The sequence below is a fragment of the Pongo pygmaeus genome, chromosome 1 (genome assembly GCF_028885625.2).
Source record: "Pongo pygmaeus isolate AG05252 chromosome 1, NHGRI_mPonPyg2-v2.0_pri, whole genome shotgun sequence".
In the NCBI taxonomy this organism is placed as follows: domain Eukaryota; kingdom Metazoa; phylum Chordata; class Mammalia; order Primates; family Hominidae; genus Pongo; species Pongo pygmaeus.
In genome coordinates this window covers 33,245,841-33,271,433 of record NC_072373.2, presented here as the reverse complement: position 1 = coordinate 33,271,433, position 25,593 = coordinate 33,245,841, and the positions used below count along the sequence as shown (strand labels likewise).

Below are 25,593 nucleotides of genomic sequence, written 5' to 3'. Positions count from 1 at the left end.
CAGTCCAGCTTCTTATAAGCACACAGTCCTCTATCACACAGAACCTTAGTTCTGTGTCAAAGTCCAGTAAGTCCTTACTCTATTCAAGAAATGTATATTGAATGTCTCCAACAGACAATGCTCATCACTGGAGATACTAATATGGAAAAGACATGATTGCCACTCCAAGAGCTCAGAGTTTAAAAAGACAATACCTGGTTTCTCTTTTTTATCTTCAGTCAACATGCTTCTTGTTCACTTTCCCAAGATCTAGACTCTAAACAATTCCTGATCTACAAACTCTGCTGGGTTAACCCCCTTGCTAACTATGATACCACCCTTTAATATTGAATGCCCAGTTCATCCTGTCAGCCACCCATTAAGGACCTCAATAGATCCCCTGGATTACATCCATAGAAAAAAGCAAGTTTCTCTCCACATACAGTCTTAAACTCTTGGCTGTGCCCAGAGACTAAACAAAAATGTCTCATTTCTGAACTAGTGTTTAGAAACACTGTTATGGCAGCATTAGGACTGAATGCCACAAGTCTGCACAGCTTCTGAGAAACAAAGGACTGGCTACATTCTAGAAAAGCTGGTTGTTTCATCACAACACAGAAATTAAAAATCACTAAGCTATTATGTGGCAAACACATTCTGTTCCATTTTATTTATTAGGATGGTCTTATACGAACTATTCCAAAAGGCTTATTTTTTTAAAAAGGAGTTCTCCCCAACCCCATCACTAAATAGTTCAGTAATCACTAAGTAGCCATTTATTCAATTTGGTAATGGTCTGATTAAACAGCTCTCTAGTACACTAAAAACCATAGAGGTGAAATAAAACATTAGAGGTAAATGATTTTACCCACTGATGCATTTTCTCTCTGCTTCTAGGTCCTCCCTTTTAAAAATAAGACAAAATCTGGTATATTTCAGTAGAACTGAGTTGTTTAGCTTTGTGAGTATCAGCTACTCTAATATTACAGTATATAATATATAATATAGCACTATATATACAGTATATATAACAATGTAACATATAATATAATACAAAATATAAAGACCAATTATTCAAAGCAATAGGAACTCTATGTTGTTTTAAAGTTCTACTACAATTTAATTTCATATATATTAATTTTGGTTAAAGATGATGTATTTTAATTAAATGAAATATCCCATATAAATAATTTTTTTAATTTTTTTCCTGAAATTTTGACAAGATAATTAAACAAAATTGAGCATGTATATCATTTCATTGCATTAACAGAGGCTCTTCTCATTACAAACAGACTACCTTCTGAGAATGTTAGCAAATCTATTGGTCCCACAAATATAGTTGTGATACAAACCATTAACAGTGCCATCTGTTGGTAGCAGGCAATGTTGATATGCTTTCTTTCTATGGTGCAGTTTAATTCCTATCTATAGACATCCCTAGGCTGAAAGGAGCTTCTTTTCTCCCAAATGGTTATTTCCAAGTGCACATACATTGATGGATTTGCTTCTCCTCCTCAACACCTAGCCAAGAGTCAGGCACTTCGTGGATATTCACTTGATTTTTTTTATTGAAAAATAATAAAATCATAAACATTTTTCTAATGTGGATTTAGAATCAAATAAGTACAAAAAAGCAGATACATATTTTTTTCAGTCATCCAGGATTGCTTAACCTTAAAATGCAAGTTTTGTTTGAGATATTATTAATGACTCTTGACATTTGACTATAAGATTGAAAAATAAGTCATTTAAAGTTTAGGACAGCTATTAAAGCAGGTCATACTAAATAGCAAAAAATATGGCTGGGCGCTGTGGCTCACGCCTGTAATCCCAACAATTTGGGAGGCCAAGGTGGATGGATCATCTGAGGTCAGGAGATTGAGGCCAGCCTGGCTAACACGGTGAAACCCCGTCTCTACTATTTATTTAGCAATGGAGTCTCGCTCTGTCACCCAGGCTGGAGTGCAACGGCAGGATCTCAGCTCACTGCAAGCTCCGCCTCTCGGGTTCACGCCATTCTCCTGCCTCAGCCTCCCGAGTAGCTGGGACTACAGGCGCCCGCCACAGCGCCCAGCTAATCTCTTGCATTGTTAGTAGAGACGGGGTTTCACCATCTTGGCCAGGCTGGTCTCGAACTCCTGACCTCATGATCCACCCGCCTCAGCCTCCCAAAGTGCTAGGACCACAGGCACGAGCCACCGCACCCGGCCTTGTCTCCACTAAAAATACAAAAATTAGCCGGGCATGGTGGCGGGCACCTGTAGTCCCAACTACTCAGGAAGCTGAGCAGGAGAATCGCTTGAACCCGGGAAGCAGAGATTGCAGTGAGCCGAGATGGCACCACTGCACTGCAGTCTGGGCGACACAGTGAGACTCCATCTCAAAAAAGAAAAGCCAAAAAAAAGTAAGAATGAGAGGACTTCAATATGATTACATGAGACAGCAAGAACAAGCAAATCTTCTATACTTTTACATCCCCAAACATTATCGATTATTTCAGTATTTAGCATGTCATATTTGATAGTTTTGTTAAAAGAAATGAGTTTTATGGTAATATTTTATAAAGTATTTGAACATATTTAAGAGGTGAACACAGTGAGAAGAGGGCATAATATGTAACTTCTGAATAAGTAGGAACAAATCCTTTAATTATTTGGCATAGCCAATAGTATATATTAGTTTCAAAACAGAAATGTGTAATGTATTGGTCAAAGATTAGTACAATTTAAAATTGTTTCCAATGTAAGACTAATAATATTATGTTAAAGCTGCTAAAAGGTTAACTATGTTAAACTAAAAGGTTGAATGAACTTTCCTTCAGTAATGATAAATTTATGAATAAATGAATAAATACAAAAGTAAAGAACATGACTTATATCCCAAATTTTAGACCTAAGGGAAAAATAAAATCACCTTGATTTAAATTTTGCTGTTTTTTTTTCTTTTTTTAAACAGCTAATTTGATACCTGTTTTTATTTTATTTTTTTGCCACTCTATTATACTCACCACTGGTAAAACAAACAGGACAATTTAGCTTTAATCTTCTTACTACATAACCCAAATAACTTCAGTCATGTTTGCATTAATGCTGCATTAATCATGTTGTTGCGTATTAATGAGTTTTCAGGCTATGCTAATTACTGTCATAGATTCTGCAGCAGCCCATTAAATATACAAATTACAGAATTAAAGAGCCAGAGCTCTTCATGATTAATATCTAAATGGAGAAAAACTAATGATGTCTGTACAAAGTTTCCCTCTACTTTTGGCTGAGTGAGCCCAATGAACAATCAATTAGACTATTTGAGGAATAAGAAACTCACGTATTATACAATTTTATGTAGTGCTTCATTATAACAGTGGATATTGCTTTATATTTCATAAAAATTCTGCAACCTTTACCTGTCTACTGTCCTAAATATGGGTAACAATGTTGTTCAATATTGAACATAAATTTGAAATAAGGCAAGTTTGTACTAAATCCATTCCAGTGAGGCTCCCAAGTACCAAAAGGGCTTCATGAAAAGCATTTTCATCTAAAAGAAACTGTCACAAAAAGGACCTCAAACACAAAAATCATAATGAAAATGTAGGGCTGTCACAAAAAGGACCTCAAACACAAAAATCATAATGAAAATGTAGGGCTGTCACAAGAATGACACCATAATGCTTTGTTAACCTACATAAAGGCTGCAATATATCATGGAGTAAAGCTGTCTGGAATAGCACATCAGATCTGTTATGAAAGGTAGATTTGGATCCAGACATTTTTACCCGTGTGGGTATGGAGTATCACTACCCAGCTGCAAGCATGGGGAAAAAGTATCATTCTTAATCACATGCGCAGGACATAGCAGTAGCTAGTACTCAAAATGTTTCAGGGATCCAAGAGAGGGACACAGGCTAAAGAAAGAAGGAAGTGGGATAGAGCTGGAATAGAGAGACTTGAACTGACAGATAAGCATAGCAATAGGTGAAACTTGGAAGGCCAGACAAGCCAGCACAATTTGGCACAAGGGATGTGCGTGTAATAGAAATCTAGAGTCCAAAGATGAGTGTAGGGGATCAACTTTAGTCGAGGGCACAGCCTGGTAAAAGCCAGGCAGCAATACTGGTTTTAGGATACTGGGCAGCTTTCCAAGAACATAAAGAGAGTCAATCACCAGAACCAAGAGAGAAAATGGGAGTGGTACATGTGGGTCTTGGGAAGGTGCTAGGAGGCTCTTTGAACAAAGTGCGTACAAAATGGAGGCCAGATTCTTCTGCAAGATTGAGTTTCTGAGAGCCTTAAAGCATAAGTCTGAATCTTCCAGATGAATTCATGACCCAAGGGACCAGGGTAGAATGAGCCTAAAGGTAGAGATTAAATGACTCCAGCCCTGGGAAGAAGAAGCTACAGAGTGAGAATCAGAGACTTTCCCATTCTATTGCTGTACAATTAAACTACAGAAAATTGCTTTTTATCAAGGTCAGATGTACTAGTGTAGTATATCATAATAATCTTGAGTGTGAGAAAAGCCAGAAACTTCAATTTATTTGACAGTAAAATGACTGAACACTGAAAAGAGAAAGGCAAAAGGAAAAGAACAAACTTATGGGGCTCTCACCATGTGACACACACTGAGCTGAATATGTCATTTTATTTGTTTCTCATGTTTCATTTATGCCAATTATACAGATGAGAAAACTGAGGCTCAGAAAGATTATCCAATACTAGAAAAGTTACACTTACCAGAAAAGAACTGACTTAAAAAAATCTTTCTTCTTCCTCTCGGTAAATAGCACAGTTGCACAGTTTTGTTAAGCACAGGGGCTCAACAATGGTTTGTTGCAGAAAATACAGAAGGATATTTTTAAAAAGTAGGTAAAGAGTAAGTTGTTGTTTAAACATATTAAGTCTTGTAAAACAAAACAGTTGAAGCATTTGCTGATCAGGCAATCAATGCACTTGCTGGTCATGTTCATCAGCTAGTTGATTGATGTTATCCATGACATATGTTCAGGTAAACCTATAAGCCTCAGTTTCCTAAGCACTTCCAAGAGCTGTTGTAATTATTATGCCTCTCCAATTTAAAATTCTATTAATAACCAATTATGTATTTACTGGAGTGTTTTCACTGTTTCTGTTTTCAAAGATGTATTGCTCATAAGCTTTTCCCTTTTTTTCACATTATTGGAAGCCTTTGAAAACAGGAACAGTTATTATGTTTCCCACATTATTTGTTTTTAGACCAGTTGCTATAGTTCTATGTACACAATGGAAATTCAATGTTCCTGACTTACACAGCCCAATGCAAAATTATTAGAAAGAACAAGATTCAAACCCAGAAATGTGTATAATGTATATAACACATAGAAAAATAAGAGCTGGAGCTTGGGTAGCCCACCTAAACATAAGTTAAACACCTAAGAAATATTTCTTTTTCCTGCTGTTAGGACATGACTTGTACCGAACAGAACCTGGTCCTACATTTTTTTCTTACAGAGAAGCCGCACAGTGACCCCATAGCCCTACACTCATCTCCTCTGTTAATGACTCCACAGCTATAAACCAGGCTTGACTATGTTCTATAAAGAAGACCCTCTCAATGGACTAGATTTCCTTATCCACAGAAAGGTAAGACATCTATCAGAGGAGTTCTGCATATTTTTTAGGCTGAATTGCTGATGCTCTGGGTGGTAATTTAAATAGAAACCTTTTGTCGCTTTAGCAGCAATTGTATAAACACAATGTTGCCCAGGCAGAAAGTAATTAAATTGATAGAGGAAAGAAACATAACTTGAACTAGATAAAATACAAATACATCAAAATTAAAGTCAGTGTAATGAGCTGAAACACTGTGAATTTAGACAATAGTATATTAGCCAAAGCACAGAAACCCCTCTCAGGAGTATCGAAGCCGACAGAAAACACAGTAAGCTGGAAATCCTGCAGCAAGCAAGGAAGCGTATTGATTAGGTACTGCATATACTGAACAAGAGAATAACTTCAAAGAAAAAAAAAAGCTAATGAATGGGCCAGAGAAATACAATAGGCCAAAGTAGAGATATAACAAAAAGAAGAAGGCGGAGGGAAACCCCTCCAGATAGAAATACAACAAGACAAAGCAAAAGCTCAGCAAAAACATAGAGCAATTCAAGTCAGAAACTCAGCAAGAAATGCAAGTCATGGCAGAAATATAAGATCAAGATAAGAACATATTCAACCTTACACCGAGTTTTAAATCAGAACAACAAACTCAGCAACAAATCTGCCAAATGCTAATGATTCAAACAAGGAGGCAATAATTGAAAGTAAGAAACACACCACATCTCATCCAGTAATGTTCACAATGCCATTTCCCCTAATTATTGTTGACATGGTGACCTTCTCCTGAAGGGACACACCAAAAATTCAGTTTAATTAAGGGTTACCAGTGTAAAGAAGGGTTTTTCATGTCTCTATTGTAAGACTGTGGACAGTAACACCTCATTTATCTGGTGTTATTTAGGTAATAAGACATTCTGCACGCATAGATTTCTAGTTAACAGAGGTTTATTCTTCACTATTTTAACAATTGTAATAAAAATGACATCAAATATATTACACATTTCCTTGTTTTCTAGAGTACGATGAATGTGCTTTAATCCGTCAGTGACTCAATATGCTTATATAGAACTAACAACTTTTATACGGTCTTGAATGAGAATTACATTTTTAGATCTTGAACCTTAATATCAAAAGGGCTCTACAAATGTAAGAATTAGCATATCTATATTTTTCTGAAGTTACTGTCTCTCCTTTTGTTATCATTGAATCAAATTTTATTTAAACAAGCAAAAAAAAAATGCTCATATAATCTGTTATCCAGGAAGATCATTAAACATTACCTAAAACTCAAACAATATGGGACTCCTTCTTCTCCTATCAGTGAATCGCTATTAGCTGTCTTTTCCCTGCCTCTCGTGCTATAAGGCTCCAATCTGCCATGTTCTGGACATAAACTGTTAGTATTTTCTCTAAAGTAAGATGAAATCAGATGCACGCATAAAGAAAATTAGGGAAACTCTAAAGAGCAAAATGAACGAAGACCACTACACTGGATAGTGTGGAAGAGTTAGCAGGCGAGGTTTAAACATCAATTTTGATTGTGTGATGGCCTTTTCACTCAGTAACAAATTTTCCATCATGTTTCAAATAGTTTGAGTTGCCATAAAAGTTGCCTGTGGATAAACATCTTTTTATCAGTATTTTTTTAGTGGTTCCACCTCTTCAATGCTGCAGCAATAAGAAACCAAATTTCAGGACAAATAGATGGGGTGGAAAAAATAACTAGGCTAGAAGTTCTCACGACCAACAGACTCAATCCCTGATGTAAATAAATCACTACACATTTCTTGGCCTCCATTTCTTCATCTGGGAAATAAGGGGAAGGACTAGTTGATATCTTCCTTAATTCCTTAATTCAATTAGCTGTCTGGCATCATGTAGACATCATCTAAGAATGCCATAGGTCTTTTATCATTATAAGACAGCTGCCAATTTAAGTGATTCAAAGAGCATATGATGTGTTGGGTTAATTTTTGTAACTTTGGAAATTTACATTTCAAAAATGTGTTTTAATGCTTTTCCCCTTATCAAAGTAGAAATGCAGTGCAAGAATTAAAAATAGATATCTAAGTCTTAGAAGGGTTCCTTTGATAGTCCTGCTGACTGCTTGGATTCTCACATGGAAGAGAGTGCCTAAATGCACATGAAACAATTGCAGAAGCTCTTCTTCCTGGCAATTAGCAGCCGTTGCTTTTTTTTTTTTTTTTTTTTTTTTTTTTTTTTTTTTTTTTGCGATGAGGTCTTGCTCTGTCACCCAGGTTGGAGTGCAACGGTGGGATCTCAGCTCAGTGCAACCTCCACCTCCCAAGTTCAAGCAATTTTCCTGCATCAGCCTCCCGGGTAACTGGGATTACAGGTGCATGGCACTATGCCTGGCTAATTTTTTGTATTTTTAGTGGAGTCGGCATTTCGCCACACTGGCCAGGCTGGTTTTGAACTCCTGACCTGGTGATCTGCCCGCCTTGGCCTCCCAAAGTGCTTGGATTACAGGCATGAGCCACTGTGCTGGGCTGAGTGGTTGCTTTGTGTCAGACATGACTCTAAACACATCTATTCAATCTCTATTCTTTACAATAACTATTTTACCCCATTTGTATGTAAAAAGCACACAAGGCCAGGAGATATTATATCTAACTGAAATAGAATAAGGCCACAAAAACCAAGGCTCCTAATTTTTGCAATAATAGTAATAATAATAATAATAATAAAAGCCACGTAACATTAATAATGTATTTGATCCAGGATTGTCTTACTAAATTTGATTAAATAGATTTAAAGTTGAAGGCTTCATTCCAAGCAGTATTTCACTGGACCAATCAATGGGGATACTCAATGTTTAAGAAAATATTGTTTCTATTGTACTGTTTCAAAGAAATATGGAAAATGCTATTCATGATAAAGTAGTTGGCTGGAATAAGTTTTACTTCTATAATGTATGTTTGATAAAGATGATTCCATAGAAATTTATCACTCTTACTATGCCAATGTTTACAAATAGCACTGCAAAGAAGTAAGTGCAAAGCTTTCGGATACAACTATCTTAGCTATGGATAGAGGTCTTCAGGGAAACAGTTTGCATTAAAAGATATTTCAAATGCTGGAGTCTCTTAACAGTCCAAGTTGTTACTTTCTGAGAAGTTTTGGAAGTCACGGCATTGCACTAGTAGTATATGCCAAAGCAATATACAAGGAGGAGTAAAATGAGGAAAAAAATGTAAGCTATGCTCAAGTTCTTTTTAACAGCATTAGAATTGACAATGGCCAAACTCTTTCATAAATGTACTCACTGATGACTGAGATACAGAGGAATAGTGTTTCCTTTCATGGAAGTCAGTAGAGAGTAGACAGCAATATCCTTGGCACCCCTTTAGAATATATTTTCTGAAAGTGAGTTTGAAAGTAAAGGTCACACAATATTGAATCATATATATGTATCCATCGAGATGTCTATTATTGGATCCACTTCCTCTGTCATGGCCAGTTTTGGCAATGCTTTCTCTTCTTTATTTGATTTGTTTCAGGAGAAAACTCTCAGGGCAACGTTACCACCTCTATTGCTGGCGTTTATACAGAGACCTTGCTAATATCCATCTGTGCTGCATGCCATTTACAAAATAATATAGTGTAATTCTGGAAAATTACCCAAATGATAAATCATTTCAGAATGCAAAAGTAAAAGAGAGAATTCGCACAAAGAATTTGTGAGCCTAAAAATCAATGGGTGAAGAGTAAGTTTCAAAGGATTCAAATTAAATGCTGTTGTAGCAAAACTGTCAATTATCCTGCATTCTTTTATTAATTTTGCTTTTATTTGTAGAATGGCTTCTGTTCCTTTCCTTGGAGCCATTATAGAGCATCAGTATGGCAGAAGAATCATTGGAAAATAACTGCCAACCAGATTTACTATCTGTATTCTAAGTAAAAGATGCGGATTAGAAGTCAGTGTATTTTTTAAACTGTAGTTGTCAACTCAGAAGATGCAGCTCAGGATGAGTAACATCAGGGATTCTAGAAACTTTTTGAGAATTTCACTGCAAACTAGAAATGAGATGGGATGTTTAATTTGCTAACTTTGGAGCCAAGAATTTGAAGAGCATACTGTATAGAATCTGATGCACTGACTTTTATGAGGAGAATGTAGATATTATTAGGGTAGAAACTGGTGCCTTGCAATTTAAAAAATTACAATTGTATTCTTCACTTGTCTTGTTCAGATAATATTATATAGTTAAAATTATATAAAATAATTGAAAAGATTGAAAATTTATGTATGCCCAACATTACATTAGATTCTTTTTCATCTAACTTATTTGCTACTAAAAACAATGTGTAATTTAGATGCACTTTCCTTATTTTAAGGAGTAACGCAATGAGGCTTAGAGTGTTTGATTCTGAAGGTATAAAGTATAGATTTGAATTCACGTCTTTTGACCCAAGTTCAGTGCTTTTGTTTTTGCTGCAAGACAACTGGTTACCAAAAAAAGTACTATTTTGAGATTAAGCTTTCAAATTATAATGGCTTTCATATCATTACCCTGAGCAAACATAGACAAGATCCCATTTAAAACCAAATTAAATGGAAAATCTCTTCCTATATATCCTCAAAGACTTCCAAACTATATTCTTTTTCTCCTCAGGTTAACTTTTCTTAAACTGTAAAATTTTTAATTTTCATGGTTACTGAATAGTTGTAGATATTTATGGGCCACATGTGAAATTTTGATAAATGCATACAATGTATAATGATCAAATCAGGATAATTGGGATATGCATCACCCCAAGCAAGCATCATTTCTTTGTGTTGGGAACACTCCAATTCCACTGTTCAAATTATTTGCAAATTTACAATAAATTATTGTTAATTATAGTCACCCTATTTTGTTACCAAACACTAGATCCTATTCCTTCTATCTAATTGTACTTCCGTTCCTATTACCCATTACCGAACACTTCTTTATCCCCCTCCCCATTTCCTTCCCCAGGCTCTGATAACTATCATACTCTCTGTCTCCATGAGATCAATTTTTTTAGTTCTCACATATGAGGGAGAACATGCAATATGTGTCTTTCTGTGCCTAGCTTATTTCACTTAACATGTCCTTCAGTTCTATCCAAGCTGCTGCAAATGACTGGATTTTATTCTTTTTTTAATGGCTGAATATTTCATCATGAATATGTACCACATTTTCTTTATTCATTCATCCATTGATGAACACTTAGGTTGACTCCATATCTTGGCTATTATGACTAGTGTTGCAATAAACATGAGAGTGTAAATATCTCTTTGATATACTGATGTTTTTTCTTTTGGATAAATACCCAGCAGTGGGATTGCTGGGTCATATGGCCATTCTGTTTTTGCTTTTTTAAGGAACTTCTGCACTGTTCTTCATAGCGGCTGTACTAATTTGCATTCCCACCAACAGTGTAGAAGAGTTTCCTTCAAATCAGTAGCATTTCTATATGCTAACAGCAAACAATCTGAAAAAGAAATAATTAAAGTAATCCCATTTGTAATCACTACAAATAAAATAAAATACCTGGAATAAACTAAAGAAGTGAAAAATCTCTAAAATAAAAACGATACAACACTGATGAAAGAAATTGAAAAAGATACAAAAAAAAAAATTTTCTGTATTCATGTATTAGAAGAATCAGTAACTGCTAAAATGTCCATACTACCCAAAGTAATCTATAGATTCAATGCAATCCCTATCGAAATACTAATGAAGTTCTTTATAAAAATAGAAAAAAAATCCTAAAATGTATATGGAACCACGAAAGACCCAGAACAGTCCAAGGCATCCTGAGCAAAAAATAACAAAGCTGGAAGAATCACATTACCTGACTTCAAATTATACTACAGAGCTATAGTAACCAAAACAACATGGTACTGGCATAAAAACAGACACATAGACCTAAGGAACAGAATAGAGAACCCAGAAATAAATCTGCACATTTACAGCCAATGCAGTTTTGACAAAAGTGTGAACAACATACCTTAGGGAAAATACAGTCTCATTAATAAATGATGCTGGGAAAACTGGATATACATATGCAGAAGAATAAAACTAGAATCCTATCTCTTGCCATACACAAAAATCAAATTGAAATAGGTTAAAGACTCAAATGTAAGACCAGAAAGTATGAAACTACTGGAAGAAAACACTGGAGAAACACTCCAGGACATTGGTTTGGGCAAAAATTTCTTTTATTTTTTATTTCCATAGGTTACTGGGCACAGGTGGTGTTTGGTTACGTGAGTAAGTCCTTTAGTGGTGATTTGTGAAATTTTGGTGCACCCGTCACCCAAGCAGTATACACTGTACCCTATTTGTAGTCTTTTATCCCTCACCGCCTTCTCACCCTTTCCCCCTGAGTCACCAAAGTCCATTGTGTCATTCTTATGCATTTGCATTATCATAACTTAGCTCCCACTTTTGAGTGAGCATATATGATGTTTGGTTTTCCATTCCTGAGTTGCTTCACTTAGGATAATAATCTCCAATCTCATCCAGGTCACTGAGAATGCTATTAACTAATTCCTTTGTATGGCTGAGTAGTATTCCATCATATATATACATATATATATATATATATATATACACATTATATATTGTGTATATATATATACTATATATATACATATATCTATACTATACATACACATATATATATGCAATATATATAGTGTATATATATACAATGGTTTCTTTTTCCACACATTTATTGAAGGGCATTTGGGTTGGTTCCATATTTTTGCAATTGTGAATTGTGCTGCTATAAACATGCGTGTGCAAGTATCTTTTTCATATAATAACTTCTTTTCCTCTGGGTAGATGCCCAGGAGTGGGATTCCTGGATCTAATGGTAGTTTTAGTTCTGTAAGGAATCTCCACACTGTTTTCCATAGTGGTTGTACTAGTTTACAATCCCACCAGCAGTGAAGAAATGCTCCCTGTTCACCTCATCGACTTCAACATCTATTATTTTTTTATTTTTTTGATTATGGCCATTCTTGCAGGAGTAAGGTGGTACCACATTGTGGTTTTGATTTGCATTTCTCTATCATTAGTGATGTTGAGCATTTTTTTAATATGTCTGTTGGCCACTGTATATCCTCTTTTGAGATTTGTCTATTTATGTCCTTAGCCCACTCTTTGATGGGATTGTTCGTTTTTTTCTTGCTAATTTGTTTGAGTTTGTTGTAGGTTCTGGATATTAGTCCTTTGTCAGATGGATAGATTGTGAAGATTTTATTCCACTCTGTGGGTTGTCTGTTTGTTCTGCTGGCTATTCCTTTTGCTGTGCAAAAGCTCTTTAGTTTGATTAAGTTCCACCTATTTATCTTTGTTTTTACTGCATTTGCTTCTGAGCTCTTGGTCATGAAATCCTTGCCTAAGCCAATGTCTAGAAGGGTTTTTCCAGTGTTATCTTCTAGAATTTTTAGTTCAGATCTTTGATTTAAGTCCTTGATCCATCTTGAGTTGATATTTGTATAAGGTGAGAGATGAGAATCCAGTTTCATTCTCCTACAGTTAAAATAGTTTTTAACAAACTATATTCTTTCCGAAGTCATTTCCTACTATTTTCCCACAAAATGATCAACATGATCAGTAAAGGGCCAGTATGTTATATTAGCAAACCAATCTATTTGCTATTTGTAAAATTTACCCTTTGACGTTTCATCTTGATGTATTCATTCATGATTGTCCCTCTCCCTAGAGTACTATGTTCAATCCGTTTGTAGCTTCAAAAATTTACTCATTCTTCACATATTATCTTATTGCTACTTCTTTTCTAAAACCCCTTATAATGATTCTAGTTGGATATAATTTATTATTAATGATAGTAAATACTTATGTTTGTTATTTTATGTGAGGTACTCTTCTAGATGCTTTATACATATTAATTTTCTTTAATCCTCCTAATAATAGTTCTAGCAGAAAGGCATGGTAATTAGCATCACCACTACCATTTACACAAGAGGACACAGACCTAGTAAGATGGTAGAAATGGGTTCTGAACCCAGGGAATTTAACCTAGAAATTTGTGCCCACATGCTCTCGAGTCCAAGTCTACAACCACTCTATACACAACCTCTCATTCCTTTTACTATGAAACAATATTTATCTTATTCTGCTTTTATGTGTTACTTTCATCTGTTCTAAACTTGAGAGAAGAGACATTACCTTACTTGTCTTTCTAGCCTCTTGACCTGGGAAGACTGCTCTTTCAAAGAAAAATAAAATAAATTTCACTTTTCACACTTTCTTATACTTAGTATCTTTTGCTTGCCTATACTTATTCATCTACTTGGTATTTTTTCATATTGAACACTCATTGGAGGCCAGAAATATGTCATGCATTTTTTTAATCTATCTTAAAAATATGTATAGTCTTTATACTGTTATCTGTTGAATTACTGTTATCTGATGAATTTTCCATGGCTCTTTGTTGTTTGGGGAGATGAGAATCATGAACTCCTGCAGAGCCAGCCCTAGGCCAGCCATGACTGAGAAAACACTCATTTCTAACCTTGCTTTTTCAACTAGTGACCCCCACTTTTCTAACTCTCTCAGTTCCCACACTTAGCCATCAAGATAATCAGATTGTATTGTTAGAGCTAAGAGGGATGATAGCTACTATCTAGTAAATTTCCTCTGTTTTGGCTGAAGAAACTGAGGCAAGCATAACTTTCTATATACAGCTGGTGTCAGTGGCCTTGCTGCAACCCTGCACTATATGAAGTTGTCCTCTACTAGCCCAGGAACTCTCATGGTGGTATTCCACTTGAAAATCCTCTCTGGGGACACATGGCACTTCAGATCATCTTTCCCTCTCCCTATAATGAAAGCCTGCTCTCAGCTGCTTATAATCCAGAAAGAGCAGAAATGGCTAATCCATGTTAAAATGTTAAAGACTGATAAAAGCTTAATGTGTTTTCTCTCCCAGTGGGATAAGAATTCATTTTTAATAGGAAAAACATATCTTCATCCTCAAGTTCCCAAAATGTTGATGCGTGTAGCCCTGCTGAGTGCAATGTTAAAATAAGTGCAATGGTGGGGTTGGGAAGGGAGAACAAGAGTTCCAAGGTCAAAGAAGTTTAGAAAATACCTATTTTGTTAAATTCATAATGAATATTTATTTGCATACTGAATATTCTGGAAATCATGCAACAATATTAACAAAAATGACAATGAAAGCAACAAAAATCTGGCTAACTTGATTTAACACAATATTTTCTAAATATATTTGAACACTTTAAATATATTTTGTTTTTAGGCCTCTGTTCCAGGGAACACCAGTTTGGGCAGGACCAATAGGCTAGTTTATGTCAAGAGGATCAGCTCCATTATCTTCCCAAATCATACCCAACTGAGAAGTCTCAAATGCTGTCTACCTACAGGGATAGCTGAACTTGGTGTGCTTACATAAAAAATACATATGTGGGAGTCATCAGAGATGGGGTTCATGGTAGAACTCAAAATAGAGAAGCTGCACTAAGCATTAAGTGTTCCAAAGCTCAGGAAACCAGAGGATGTGTGCGTACCTCCCTCATTGTGATCGCTGACTGCTGATCACTTCCCTCAGCTGAGGAATTAGAAGCTGAGGGAAGAGAAAGCATTTAGCTCTGACATGGAAATATAAGGCCATATTTATTCCCTATTTAATGCTCCAGAAACCCATTATGTCATTAACTTAAAAGGGAATTAAATTAGCACCTAGGTCTATTTTTTCATATCTTAGAGAAAATAAAAATAAAAGGCTGTTGCTTTCCAGGCTTTGTGTTGAGTTTCCTTTTATTGCTTAAAATATGAATGATTACCATGTATATGTCTGACTAATTCTGAATGATGATAATCAGGAAATCTCTTTTCCTTTTTTAGTAAACTCACTGATAGCTTAATTTCTTTTTTCTTTTCCCTTTCACAGAATTGTGGATTTATGGAACACTGAATATTATGATTGATTACAATATTTGTATTATAATGAATCGGATGATTGGATCTATTATGTTGCTTCTAGGATATCTGCTCTGCATTGTGTTCTGTTTGCCAGTGAACACTAATACAGAGTCTTTTTGACTCTTAGACACACTGGGAAAAATAATTAAAACAAAAGCTGTTTTCTGTGTTCTGTAAAAACAACTCTTCTAATTCTCAAATTGCAATACCTAAAATATAAATAAATTCAGAGATTAATTTCCAAACCAGAGGAAAGCATATAGAACATAAAAGTTTTGAAAATTCTTCTCATATTTCTTAATTATTTATTTTTAAGATGAAGGGAAATTACGTGTACAATTTGACTCAACAGGGAATTCATACACAAAACCCTTCGAGAATATATCCCAATACACATGGTGAAGACAAACACAGAGACTAGGAAGACAGTCTTAGGAAACAATATTAATTAATTAACATGGAGAGAAGAGCAATGTCCCAGGTAGCAGAACAGAATAAGGGATGTCATCTTAAACAAATAAAACAGAAAACAGGGAGTCAACAGTATTAGTTTGATCAAACAACTTCACAGAAACCAGTGTTTAAAGATAATATAGGGTTCGCATTTGGGTTCATATGAAACCAATTTTGTCAAATCAACTTAAAGTCCATCCCTGAAGGAGAGAAAAATACTAGACAGAAATTGTCCACCCAGTGGACAAACTTTTCATATTACACAAATTCTGTCATGATTGAATGCAATTCAGTGTCAGCACTTAGGGCAGAAAAAAGTAATTTTGCCCATAAGATAGATTCCATTGTTTTCAAAGAAATAGCCAAATATGTCCACAAACCATTGCTTGATTGTATTAAAATTAAATAGACACTGTGTCTGTAAGAATTCTGAAATAACGGTGTCAAGAACGGATGGCAAGTAAAGAGCTATGCCAAAGTGAGCTTTAGGGTGAGGATCACAGCCCAATAGTACATAAGCATATGACTCTAAATGATTTATTTTTTAACTGTAAGTCTCTGGCCAGCAAGAGTTGGATTCTCAAACTGGAAGATCATAATCTAGCCATCAGAATAGCTGTAGTTGATTCAAAGAAAGAGATGAAGTACTGAGAAGATGGGAGTAGCAGTTGTACACCACTGCTACAGTTATGTAACAAAGGCACTCTACCATCAATATCTGTCTTGGAGCCTGAAACACTCTCCCTCTCTCTCTCTCTCACACACACACACACACACACACTCTTAAGTGTATATAAATTCCTCCTTTAAAATGTATTACCTGTATGACTCAGCAAGGTGCTTATCTTCTCAGAACACATCTCACATATTTGAAGAGGATTAAATGATAAAGAACAAGTGAACAGCTTAGTATGCTGTCCAGATACAGGCTATTATATAATATTTTGCATATTTCAGCGGTCAAGAAGTTGTAGTCTGTGTTCATTGTCAAGCTGCCATATTAACTTATCCTATTTCTCTATCTATATATTCAATTTCACTCTTACAGTGATTTCCAATCTCAATTACAATAAACTCAGTTGACTAAACAATCACATATTATCACAATCAACAAAAATGTCATAGATGTTACAGCTAAAGGGTGATATTTATAACCATTTACTATAACTGTTATACTGTACAATAGGAAAATACACCAAATGGGAAAATGAGTACTGTCAGTGAACGACTCTTTTCTGCTGGGCTTACATACATAAGAAAACAATTACACATGATTGGTACGTATTCAATGATGTATTCATTGCTCTTTTATGAAGATTAAATCCTATGTGCATCTTAATATGTTAAGCCTTAGCAATATAAGAAGCCACAAATAACAGAAAAATAAAATGAACGATTAGAATTTTTGCTTGTTAGAATTCTGCATTTATAGTTGAAAATTGATTTGCTTGGATATTGAACGAGTTTCTGTCAAAGTTTCCATTAACGGTTAGCCTTAGTATATTCATTAAAAGCATATATATATATAGTGTATATATATATATATATATATATATGTATATATGAAGTCTGCCATCCTAAGTATTTTATGTGATTACCTTACCATATTGTAATAAGTGTGAAGACAAATGTGTATCTTTGATTAGTATCAAATAACTCTCTTGCATATTAATACCCTCATAAAGTCACATAGAATGCTGAACAATAATTCAAGTTAGTGGATTGTGGTTATTACTGTAAATGTACCCAAACCAGCAGGAGTTGACAATGAAAGTATTGTCTCCATGCTAATAATGTCTGATCTCAAGCATTCTGAGGGAAATTTGAAAACAAGATTGCTATGCTATCTCTATAAATATGAGAAACCTCCTGCTAAAATAAATTGTCCAATTAATTATGTTGCATTACCAGGATGAATTTCAGGTAAAAACACACAGCATCTTTGATTAAATACTAGTTATTAAAGCTTTCGAAATATCATCCATTTGCTTTAGTTACCATAGTGTGCCATGCTGTGTTTGCAAAATTATAATTTTATATTAAATAGATTAAATGTAAGGAATTAGTTGGGGTTATTTAATTCCTCTTCTTGATTAGGTTATCTTTCCTGCATCAAATTGATTCTTTACTTTCTCATCAGTTACACAGAATGATTATAATGGATTGAATTATGTCTCCCCAAAATCATATGTTGTAGTCCTAACCACTCATACCTCAGAATATGACCTTATTTGGAAACAGGGATTTTGCAGATGTAATAAATTAAAATGAAGTCATAATGGGATAGGGTGGGGCCATACTGTAGTAAGACTGGTGTCCTTATAAAAGAAACCCCATATGAAGAGACAGATGTGCACACAAAGAAAATGCCATGTGACAACGAAGGCAGAGAATGGGGTGACACTGCAAAAGGAACATCAAAGATTGCCAGCAAACCACCAGAAGCTGGGCGAACCGTGGAACAGATTCTTCCTCACAGCCCCTCAGAAGATATCAGTCCTGCTGATATCTTTTTCTCAAACTTCTAGCCTTCAGAATTGTGAGACAATAAGCTTCTATGGTTTAAGCTACATGATGCAGAGTCATGCCAGAGAGAAATGATCATAAATTTGTTTTGATTAGGATGATTTTCCCATGTCTATAGGATGAATAACCCCATTGGAAAGAGTAGAAAACTAGATTTGAGAACTAAAATGCTGAAAGACTGACTCAAAGGTACAACTCAGAACCAACAACCTTGACTTAAAATTGCTGACTCAATTCTCAGAAAATCCTCTGGTGGCATGTAAAATACGTTCCTTTGAACTGATAAATTATGACCATTTGGAGATAGAACAGTGCCTGTATTAGTTTGTTTTCATGCTGCTGATAAAGACATACCCAAAACTGGGAACAAAAAGAGATTTAATTGGACTTACAGTTCCACATGGCTGGGGAGGGCTCAGAATCATGGCGGGAGGCGAAAGGCACTTCTTACATGGTGGCAGCAAATGAAAAATGAGGAGGAAGCAAAAGCACCTGTGATAAACCCATCAGATCTCATGAAATTTATTCACTATCATCAGAATATCACGTGAAAGAGTTTATTAAGTATTAACTCACATGATCACAGGGTCCTCAATAGGCCGCCTGCAGGCCGAGGAGCAAGGAGAGCCAGTCTGAGTCCCAAAACTGAAGAATTTGGAGTCCAATATTCAAGGGCAGAAAGCATCCAGTACAGGAGAAAGATGCAGGCTGGGAGACTAGGCCAGACTCTCTTTTCACATTTTTCTGCCTGCTTATATTCTAGCCAAACTGGCAGCTGATTTGATTGTGCCCACCCAGATTAAGGGTTGGTCTGGCTTTCTCAGCCCACTGACTCAAATATTAATCTCCTTTGGCAACACCCTCACAGACACACCCAGGATCAATACTTTGTATCCTTAAATCCAATCAAGTTGACACTCAGTATTAAACATCACAGTTTAATAGAGCAATCTTTACCCATCAAGCTAAGTTTTCAATGTGGATGCATTTTGCTAATATGATTGTTTTATATCAACTTAAAATAACATATTTTGAATTTAAAAAAACGACAAGATGAATACTTTCATCTAAAGGAGGAGTCAAATCTACTAACAATTTATAGATTTATTCTATAAAGTTTTCTTTAAATAATGTCCCAAAACAATTTCTTATGAGATATGGAGAATGATATGATTGTATTGGAATTAGATTGTTATATATAAACCATATGTAAAAATTAATCTCATGTTGCTACAGATTATAAGAGTTTTGAAAGCAGATAGACACATCACTAATCTTTGTACACTGGTATTTAGGATAATGGCCCGTATACAGGAGGCCTCTTAACAAACTGCTGTTCAAGTAAGCCAATCAACACTTAGTATTGCTCAAAAAATGCAGCATTCAGTTGAATAAAGGCAAAAAAAGAGAGTTTTAACTCAGTATATTAAAAAAGCTTGCAAAAGTAAAACAAAAATCTGTTATCTTTGTCTCAGGTTAAAGAACCTGTACTGTTATGTAGTCTGTGCAGCTATTGCTCCAACTGTAGCCCTTTTTCATGGATGATAAGCTTCAATTAATTTTATCATGCACTTCCCTGAGGCCACAGGGAGAAGATCTTGCCACAGGGTTTTTTCTGCCTTTTTCCTGGCATTTTCCAGCATACCAAGTCCTCTTTTTTGGCTCATCCTTGCTTTTTATTGACCTTTTTATTGACTTCAACCTGATCACTTGATGGACTTTTAATTTTTATTTGACTCTGTTCTAGCAATAACATGTAGATATTATCACCTATTTTCCCCCTGTTTCTGACTCAGGGCAGAATACCCTTTTTCTGATGAAAGAAAAGGGCTGGGCATGCAGTTATCTCCCAGAAAGATTTCAGGAAGACAACTCAAGCCCACAATGGCAAAGAATAAAACAGACAGGAAGCCCAACAGCTGATGAATTTCCCACTTAGTATTCAACATAAATGAGCTTTTGAAACGTATATATTTTTAAATATGCATATATTAATGTGTTTGTGTGTGTGTGTGTGTGTGTGTGTATATATATATGTGTGTGTGTGTGTGTATATATATATATATATATGTGTGTGTGTGTGTGTGGTTTTCCTCTTGCTCAACCAAATCTAGTTTCTATGTCCCATTCACATCTTACTACAAAGTGTGGCCACCTTTGTCAGTGACACCATTCCTGTTTTTGCCCCATCTTATTACTTATTTACATTCTTTCAATTCTGATTATTCTACTCCTCTTTATTCTTTCATCCTCTCAGCTTCAGTATTTCCTTTAATTACCAACTGCTGAGGAATATCAGCCAAGGTCAGAAAGCAAGTGTGGGAATTCCATCTTCCACATTCTGTCCATTTTTGTTTAGAATGGACTTTCAACTTGCCTGAAATTTCTCCCAGGGGTTTATATTTGCCCATGTCACCACTTTGGAACAAAATTCATCTCCCATACCCTAGGCACAGGCTGTTAAAAATCTTGAAGTTATAATGGACCCTTGAGTCACAGCTGACTCAAGGTGTTGAATTTTTCTTCCCCTCTACAGAAAAAAAAAGAAAAAAATTCATTTTCTTTCCTTCTAGTTCCAGGACTATATGGCTGTGTACTGCTATTAACTTACAGATTGACTGCTCAATATGCTTGATGATAACACTAATAACAGTCAATGTTTTATCACCTGGAAAATAGACAAAGCAAGAGCCTGAATTAGAATAGACCATAGTGTTGATGTTTATTTAGTCTTCCTAAAATGTACTTCTAAATAGATTCAATTCAGTGAGTTCAAAACCTATCAGCCAGATTTTTGATAATATGATCCTGCTGTTCAGTACTTTTCCTGAGTTCTAATTTACATGGGCATTGATCTTCCAATCTCATGCTTTCCTGAAAAAGGCTCTGCAGTCATTCCCTATCTCTTCATTCTTCCCAATTTTGGGAACTTGTCTGAGGCCGCTGGTCATATATTTGTATTGCCTCCACCTCAGTTCTGACTTGTGACCCTTTACAACATATATAGGAATTGTTTTTCTTTTGGGGGAGCAAATTCAGCATGAAAATCTTGTGTTAAGTAAGCACAACACACACACAAAATTAATTAGAAGGTAATTAACTCACTTTACGTAAAATTCAACACAAGATTCCTTCAGACAAGGACTGCTCTAAATATGTTTAAAATAAAATAGTAAGATTATCTTTAATCCTTATCAAATGTGGCTAAAGACAATTCGATTTTCTTAATACGAGGTTTGAAGAGTACTTTTATAATATTTTTTTAGAAACATAGAATTTTCATTTCAGTGGAGGAAGAAATAATTAACACGGATTGCTGCTCACCTGCTGAACCTCACTAGAATACAGCTCCCACAAAGAAAGGAATTTTGTCTCATGCTTTCCAAGGGCATGCACAGTGCATGGCACATAGTAGATGCTCAATAAATAACTTTGAATGAAGATGAATAATTTATATAAAATATTGTACCTCCTAGACTTCTCAGGGCCATAGATTGTGCTTTGTCTGCTTACACATCTGTATATTTTAACACAGTTCCTGGTAATTTATTGTTTTCAATAAATATTTGTTCAAAAAAAGAGAATGAAACTTTTACATGTGGCTGGCCCTATGAGTGCAGCCATAATTAGGCCAACTAGTTCAATATCCTCTCTCCCATAGAACTCCAATTTGATCTCATGTTTTGAGTTCTGAGATATTCTCCAGAACGTCTCTAAGTAAGTGAACATAAAATCTTGCTAAGGCCAGGAAAACCCAGAAACATATTGGTACTATTGATTTCATATCAAAGTGACATCTGTCAGATCAGTCTACTGTCCAGCTCAGGGGCCTGAAGGGATGGGGCACAAAACAGGTACATTTTCTCTTAAGAGAGGCAATCAACCGCCCTAAGGTAATCAGAGGAAAGAGCAGGCCTTCAAGAAAAGCCTCAGGAAGAGGCACAGGCAGCCCTGGGTGGACCCAATGGCCACAGGCTCCTGAGACAGAGGGCTCTCAGCTAGTTTTTCCTTCAAGTTTTTCCCAGCATTGGCTCTGCTTTCACAACAGAGGTTTCATCAGTAACAACATATGTCTTTCTTCCACAGATGAAATAGAATTACTCCCTTGGGAGATTTACTTCTTTGCATTTTAAACTTTGTGACTAACTGGAAAAAATGGGGGCAGGGCTCCTATTTACTCAAATTACAGTTTTCATTCTCCGTCAACCTTCATAATTTGGCAAATAGATTCTGTTATTTGGTGTGCGGAAAAAGTAAGACATGGAGTATATTATGCAACTTCCTGCAACTCTAATTAAGATTCTTACCATTTGGAACCTGCAATACACACACGTTAATCTCCAAAGAAAACAAAAATTGCAGCCTCTTTCAACATTATGCAGAGGGGGCCATTAAGCTCTTTTGTATCCTCCCAGTGAGCCTCCCTGCTGCAGTCTGCCTGCCGGGTACTGTAGGCTCCCTGGGGAAGGCTGGCACCCTAGGGAGCATCACAGGAGTCTACAGAGGCTGACATTTTCCCTAAAACTCCTTCATTTCCTAGCAAGTTCAGCATACTAACAGACTTTCCATTTAGGCTGCCTCCTGGATTACTTTACACAATTTGTGTGCATGGTTGAGGGAGTCTAAAACGTCTTCTCAGACTCCATAAGGGTCTTGGCAACCAACCAGTGGGTCTTTCCTTGGTAACATTTTGGCATCAGCTACCTTGCTTTGCTGGGAAGAGTTTTGTCTATACCCAGCATTGGAGTGGTCTGCAAAACCCCCTTTAGACTTTGAGTGCCTTGTATTCTCAGGATCTAACTGAGAATCTGGCATACCATGTTTATATAAAATACTTTAAACATACATCACTACATAAAGGAGTATAACAAGATGATTATATATGGCATTTATCACCTCTTGCTCATATCCCAGACATAATATCCAACTGAAAGTATTTATTCATCCATTTGTTAACTCAGTCACCCACCAACTATTACTGAACACCTACATTAGACTAGTAAATTTTAAGTGCTTCAACAAAGACATTGGCCTTGACCTCAGGAATCTGAAATTAGGAAATGAAAAAAAAAAAGTAGGATTGAAAATAAAACTGGAAAGGGATTATCAAAATCCACAATACACCAAAAACAACACACATTTTCCCCCAAGCAAAGTTTATGCTTTGAACAAGTTTATTTCTTTGAACAAGTTCAGGTACTTCTACAGGTATTTTCTCATTCACTCCTTATTGTAAAACTAGAAGAAATCAGAAGATATTATAATTTTCTTCCTACAGATGACGAATATAAAATTCATAAAAGATGAAATGTGTCTCCACCTCTAGGTAATGGTAGAAGTTATGGTCTCACCACATCATACCAACTGGAGATTGTATTACGTTTGGCAATGGTTTGTCAAAATATAATACCAAAGTGCTGAGTTTATTTCACAATTGTTAGTAGTGAGAGATAAATAATAGATATAGGTAATGCAGATATAAGTTCAATCACGTTTCTTGTTCCTCTATGTAAACAATATTTCTCCACAATAGAAATCATATTACAAATGAAAAGATAGCAAGGTACCATGTGAAACATATTGACAGAAAATGTGAAGAGTTGGCTTTTAGTCCTGCTTGTCTAATCCTATGTACTTAGCAGTTTTGTCTATCTAATCCAGAGTGTGGAGGTTAGAAGCAACATTTCGCCTCTCTGAAATTCCATTTTCTCAGCTGTGAAACTTGCTGATACACTCCCTCTTTCCTAAGAATGTCCAGAGATCAGTAAAACAATATATGTGAAAGTATTTTGAAATATGCTAACATTGAATGCAAATATAAACTTGCAATAATTAACCCCCTGCATTCAGATTGAATTTGTTTTCATCTTACTTTCCTATGCCAATTCTAATGTGATTTAGTCTCCACAGCCTAATTATGCTTGGAATCATAACATTTTAAATATTTAAATTTTACCTAATTTAATCTAATAATTAACCTGAAATTCCCCCCACGTGTTTTAAACCCATTACTTCTTGAAGTGTCTTTGTTGACTAATGAGAAAAATAGGTCCCTCTTCTCTCCATAACACCTCTTTATGCATCTGTAAACAGTTATCATGTGTCCCCTCTGTTTTTTTTCCTCAAGATTGAACATTCTCAGGTCTCTCAGCCTTTTCTTATAGGCCCCGTTTTCAAGGCCCTTCATCATTTTTTGTTGCTTTCTTTTGAAACCTCTGCCAAACTTGTCTATGTTGTAATAAGTGTGCCTTCCCAAATGGAACATGGTACTCCAATCAAGGGCTAAAGATTGCCAAGTGGAGTCTAATCATCGCCTTATTTATTTTATCCTTGACAATTCTGCTAATACAACACACGGTAGCAGTTGCTTTTTTTCTTTAAACAGCATCATACTATTGACTTTTTTCTCAGATATTATCTAGCATAAATTAAAGCTCCTAAGGATAAAAATTAGTAAAATTAACTTACTAATTTTTTTTTTTTTTTTTAGTCACAGTGCTTAGGGCACCATTTCATAACTATTAGGTGATTAATAAATATGAAGCAAATCAATGAACATTATTTGTACCTACAAATAGTAGTGTTCTAAAATTGTTTTGAGATGATGAAAAATATAGGTGGTTCTTTCTTTCATGATTGAAATGCCCTAAAGAGTAGAAAATTCATGTCTGACTCCTACGGAGTTTTTTAAAGAACCCAATAAAATTAGTTTTCAAAAGCACATAATTAAAATGAAAGGGAAGTTTTACTGAATTTTATTTACATAGCATAGCTCTTCATTTAACATGAAATTTTCTGGAAACTACCAGAAAACCAGAAACACGAACCATGAAACTAATGACCAATTAACGTAAAATCAATTACTGTATGTAATGTGATAGATGACCTTATGGAATTGAGCTGAACTGTCAAACTTGCTTAATATTTGATTTTCCAGGACCAAATCTACAGAAAATATGAAATGATATGGCAAGGTCAGTGACTACAATGCAAGAAGCTTTGGTCTTCTATTGTATCTACTGAGTAGAAAAATATCCAGACTGCCGTTTTGACTATCAAAATACAAGCCAGGAACC

The 25,593-nt window shown here is 35.4% G+C and overlaps 1 protein-coding gene and 1 long non-coding RNA gene across 2 annotated transcripts in view; one reads left to right on the top strand and one right to left on the bottom strand.

The window, feature by feature from the left end:
- LOC134740320 (uncharacterized) overlaps positions 1–11,326 on the top strand; it is an 89,191-nt gene extending 77,865 nt beyond the window's left edge. The window contains exons 3-4 of the long non-coding RNA XR_010127713.1: positions 5,466–5,597; positions 9,092–11,326. This is a non-coding gene — a long non-coding RNA (uncharacterized LOC134740320). The remainder of the gene's footprint in view (positions 1–5,465; positions 5,598–9,091) is intronic.
- The window catches only part of USH2A (usherin), a 793,063-nt gene that overhangs the window by 497,178 nt on the left and 270,292 nt on the right, over positions 1–25,593 (bottom strand). The gene's annotated exons all lie outside the window — the stretch shown is intronic.